We start from the raw sequence: 6,146 nt of genomic DNA on the forward strand, positions 1-6,146 counted from the left end.
ACCTCTACAATCGTTTTGTATTGTACTCCTTCTATTAATTTTTGGCTGTTAAGTGCCAAGTGGACTGCCATCGTGTACCAAAATTACACGTAGCATGATTTCATTAGTCCACCTAATATTAATAATTAAAAAATAAATTAAAATTTTTAAAAATTAGAAAAATAATTAAAAAAGACAGAAAAAATTAAAAATAATTTTTTTCTCTTTTTTCTTTTTGTCTTTTTTCTTTAATTGAAAATTCTAAAACTAAAATCATCATTTCTCTCTCTCTCTTCCTCTCCTGTTAATCTCTCTCTTTCTCTCTACTTGTGCGACACTGGCGACGGACGAACTAGGAGTATTGTGCTCTGGCCCTCCTCTAGTCCCTTTTCCCAAACCCACAACCCCAAATCCCTGACCCTCTACAGACCCAAACGCCATTGATCCCCTGCAAATCAAAATGTTATCGACCCCAACGAACCAAAACAGGTCGACCCTTAAAACACAAACGTCGTTGCTCCCCTACAAACCTAAACCTGCCGTGCCCTTGTCAAATAAACGAGACCAAAGAATTCTTTGTAATAGGTTGTGGGTTTAAGATTTGGGTTATTTGTTCTCTGGGTGGTGGTCTCGTCGGGATCAAAAGAGAGACAGTGGAGAGAAGGAAAAGAGAGACGCGGTCTCGCCGGGATTGGGGTATGGACAAAATGGTGCTAGGTTTCGGGGTGGGGGTTGGTGGGTGGTGAGTTTTTTTGGGTGTAGTATTCTAGACATTGTGAAGAAGAAGAAGCATAAAGAAGAAAAAGAAAATGGAAAGAAAGAAAAAAAAAAGGAAAGAAAAAAGAAAAAAGAGAAAAAATATGTTTTGATTTTTTTTTTATTTTGAAGTTATATTTTTAATTTTTAATTATTAAAATTAGATGGACTAATGAAATTTCGTCACGTGTACACTTGTGTACACCATGGCGGTACACTTTGGCATTTAACAGACCAAAGTGGAGGGAAAGACTACATAGAAAAACGATTGTGAAGATTGGAGAGTTTAGCTATAATTTTTCCAGTTTAAGAGTTAAACCGTGCCAAACTTCAAAGTTCAAGGAGTTTGGTCGCAAATTACCCTTATAATAAACTAGGCAATATAACCGCCCGAAGCGCGATCATTATACTAATTAATAAATATTTTTTGAGTTAATTTATGATTTTTTTTCTCATTTTTTATAATTTATGGTCACTACATTAAGTTATGTAGCGAATATCTCTTTATTATAAAAATGTATTAACTTTTGTGTTAACTTTAAAATAGTAACGAACAACGGTCAGTTTGGTAGGATTTAACAATTTTATTAATAATTTTAAATTTCATATTTTATCATAAATTTGTTATGTGAAAATAAAAAAAAAAAAATAATCTCCAAAGTACAAAAAGTGCTTAATTCATTCCTTGATTTCGACTATTTAAAAAATTGAGACTAAATTTATAACAAAACGAAAATAATAACAACAATATTTAAATAGACAAATAAATTTATAAAAATAGTGATATTATATTTTTTTAAATTCAAATAATGAATAAGAAAACAAGAAAAATTGAAACATTAAAAAAAATTCTCAAATATTACAATGACATATGATAACCTGTAAGTTTATACCTTCATACATATACACATATTCATTCAGTTATTTTTTTTTATCTGATTACTTTTAATAAATAAAATAAAACATTATTTTCAACTTTTGGACAAACAAAATTTAAAGAAAAACACTTGTATAGACACTACTACAAAATAATCTTTTATGGACTATTTTTTCCACAAGTTTTATAAAAAGGGAAGCTAAAGGGTGTAGAAATACCTGTCTATTGAAAATCGACATTTAGAGGTGGTTATTTTCTAAAAACCATAGGTATAGAATTAGACTACATCATTTAGAGTCGGTTGGGGGTTTGGGAGTGCTGAATGGTTGTTTATTAACCATATTTCATCGATTATTAGGAAATAATCGACGACATAGGCACACGAAATAACTGACACATGTGCCCTATGCTGTCGATTATTTCCTAATAACTGAAAGGATAGGGTTACACAAAAATCCTATCAGCTCTGTCTTCTTCATCTTCTTCTTCCTCACAAAACCAACTAGCAGCAGAGAACGAACACCCAAAACCCTCACCACCTTCGCAAAACACCTCTCCTATAGCCCATATCCCCTATTTTCGCACCATTTGAGCCTATTTTTTAAAATCTTCTATTTTTAATACCTAAACATAGACACGAAAAAAGTTTTGATTTTTTTTCTTCTTTTCACTATAAACCGAACCCATACAAAGAAAGCGGTGGTTATAACTCCAACCAAAAATTTTAGTGGAGAAAACGTTGAATATCAACGTCTATTAAGGTATAAATATGATTTCTATTCATTTTAGTAATGTACATTGCTTTATTTTTCGTTTTTGTAAATTTTTTTAGAATTTTTTCATATTATTAACATTATTGTTGTGTATGTGCATAGTGGCCTGACTTTTTGCAAAATTGGTCATCGAATTTTGCTTATAAGGTAAAAATTTAAACCTTAATATATATAGTATATATATGTATTTTGTATTTTATTGAATATGTGTATATATATTTTGTAGTGTGTGTATATATTGTGTATTTTATTTATATAAATATTATAATTGTATTGTATATATTCTAAGTAATATATATGTATTGTGAATGAGAATGAGATAAGAGAGATTTAATTAGTTTCCAAATAAAATTTTTAAAAATTTATTAGTGTGAGATATAATTTATTATATATGTATGTATATGTGTAAATTTTTTAAAAATAAATGTATATAATTTAGTAACTAGTTATTTTTTTTTTATAACTAATAAGTAATTAAATAATTAAAATTCTAATTTTGTTGTATTTTATTATATTGTAGGTTGTAAGCTAATTTTCAAGGTTTGGAATAATTTGGTATTGATCAGATTTTAACTTGCTATAGGTACATACATTCACTAACTTTTTGTTATTAATTAATTATTAATGCATGCTTAGTGGAGTTTGAATAACTTAAATATTCATCCGTAGTGAAGTAGGTTCTACGATATATTGTACTGCGATCAGATGGGTGTAATGATATGCATATTAGTTGAGTTTGAATATCTTAACTATTCAGCCATAGTGAAGTAGATTCTGCGAATACATGTACTGCGATCGGATGTGTGGATAAATTTTGTATTGTTTAATATTATTTTATTTGTTTTTTATTATTTTATTTGTTTTGTTTGTTATTTTAAGCATTTTAAAAAATTTTGGGAACGTCCAATTACATACGTTATGCTGCCGAAATTTCGGTAAAATTAGGATAAATTTTACTAAAAATACATAAATATTAAAGGAAAAGTACATAACACAAATAATTAGTTAATTACTAGCTAGTTGTAAGAAACTAAGTGACATAACACAAATAATTATATACATATTTATATAATTTAATCATCATATATATTCTATATAATTATTTATGTCTAACTATATAAAAGCTCCAATTAGTAAAACTCTAATAGTAAAATTTTATTTACATTTGAAAAAAGGTACATTTTATATAATCTAAATAATGTTAGAAAGGAATCACTTTTCACCTCATTTTATTTTAAAAAGACAAATTATCTCTCCACATGAATTACGATTCCAAAAGAATAAGCTTTCCAGTATAAATACCAAACCAAACAAATGAATGTATTCACTTTAGGAAATCATAAAAATAGGTTGCAGACGAGCATCGTCAAACTTTCATTAGTCACGTAAGTTATAGGTAGCTTTTCCTTTGATTAACTTTTAATTAGTCACGATGAACAATAACTTGATTAACATTACATGTTTTGCAGTGTCCATATGGAGTTATTACAATTAATGGTTCCAAGAAATCATAAAAATAAACAAAAATGGGTTGCAGATGAGCATCGTCAAACTTTCATTGGGTGGTTAAGGAATACCATTTTAGCAAAGTTGAACGAACCGAATCATGGAGTATCCGATGAGTTGAGTCGTATTGCCCTTGGACCAAATTTTACAGTTGCAAAGCATGAAGCATACATTGTAAGGGGTAAATATTTTCATACAAAGTCAAGAGATGATGCTCAAGAGGTTCAAAACAGTGGCATACATATCATCGTAGAAATAATGCATTTTGCAAGTGCAAAAGATAAAAATCCTGTTTTAGGTACCATGATGTACTATGAGGTTATTGAAGAAATATGAGAGCTCAATTATTTTACGTTCCAAATTCTACTTTTTAATGTTCTTGGGTTGACAACAATGTTAGAGTAAAAACTGACGAGCTTAGTTTTACTTTGGTTGATTTAAGTAAGAGAGGAAGCAAGAATGATCCATTTATCATGGCTAGCCAAGCAATACAAATTTTTTACATTTCTAATTCGACTAATGATAAATGGTCTGTTGTTTTATCGACACCAGAGAGGAGGTTCTTAAAGAATAAAGAGGATGAGGAGAATGTTGATTTATGTTATGATGACTTCATTGTTGGGCAACAAATTCATGAACAAGTTGTGGAAATTGATCTTAACCTTGAAGAAGACGATGCTAAATACATTAGAAACGATATCAATGAGGAAATATGAGTCAATTGTGATTCAGGCAAAGATAAACAAAAAGGAAAAGAAAACGTGTCTAATTGGTAACTTACTTGTGATAATGTTTGTTTATGTAGTTAATGTTTGTCTAAGATTTTGTTTTTTTTATTTATTTTATTTTATTTCTTTTTATTTTTAGGGTTTCTAAAAGTAAAACCTCCACAAACACCTTTTGTCACTAAATTTGAAATTTTTTTAATCAAAACTAAAGATTTCAAAAGTTCTCACCATGTTCATCCACCATTTTCCCAAAACCTACCCAAATCACACAAAAAACTCAAATCTCCACCATTTTCAAAAGAATAATTAGCAAACTTTACTCTTGAACTTTCGATAATATTGATTTTGCCCCCTAAAATATACGGCTTGTTAAGAATTTTCCCTAAACTTTTACATCTACAGAAATTTAGTCCTTCTGTTAGGTTTCGTCTCATTATTCCATTTAAATGATGACGTGTCTTTATAAATTATCAACTTTTCTCCTTAAACATTGACAACTATCAAATCGTAGCCCTCAAAATAAACATGAGAAAAATTTAATACTTTTTTCAGTAAATCTTAACAAATTAATTTAGATATTAAGAAAAAATTACTTTGAATGATTAAAAAATTTAAAAAATAAATTAAAATTTTAAAACTAATTAAGCGATTTAAAAAGTTATTAATTTTTTATTAAAAAATTTATTTAGATATTAAAAATTTAATTTTTGTAAAAATTAAATTTTACTGGAACGAACTTGAGTATATTTTGTTTTTCTCAAAAACTATAGATTTATTTAAGTAAACATAAAAAAATTAGTTTAATTTATAACTTTTTTTTAAAATAATTTTATATTTTATTGAATTTTTAATTATTTTTCTTTATTTGCTAACATATGAGTTTATAAATATAAATAAGTGATTTTTTCTTAAAAAAATCTTAGTTTATTTAAATTATTTATTAGATTCTCAATAATTTTAGTTTGATTTTTTAAGATACCTGATTATAAATAAAATAAAGTTTGAAATTTTTAGGAATAATTTAATTTTTTTTAAAATAAATTAATATATATTTTTTAATTAATTTAATATTTTTATCAAGTTTTTTAATAATTTTTATTCTTTTTTTCCAGAATTAATAAATACTATAATTGCTTTTTAAAAAATAAAATATTATAATTTTTAAAATTAATTTTTCTTTAAAAAAATGGGCAAAATTTTGTATTGGTCAAAGTTTAGGATGTAAAAATACTAATTTTTAACAGTAAAATAAACGGAATCTAACAGAATGGGCATAATTCTGTAACAGTTATATTTTAGGGAGAATTTTTTACAAACCTTATATTTTAGGGGGTAAAATCATATAGTGTCGAAAGTTCAAGAGACAAAAATGCTAATTATACTTTTCAAAATGGAGAGTGGATTTAGATTGCTCTTAGCCTATAGTATCAATTTTCATTCCTAGATTCCAACAATTACAAACTAAATTTCATAACTATAGCAAAATCAAATAGGTAAGAAAGAGGGTTTCATGGAAAAGTTTGAAAA

Source organism: Cannabis sativa, chromosome 9, assembly GCF_029168945.1.
Source record: "Cannabis sativa cultivar Pink pepper isolate KNU-18-1 chromosome 9, ASM2916894v1, whole genome shotgun sequence".
Lineage (NCBI taxonomy): Eukaryota > Viridiplantae > Streptophyta > Magnoliopsida > Rosales > Cannabaceae > Cannabis > Cannabis sativa.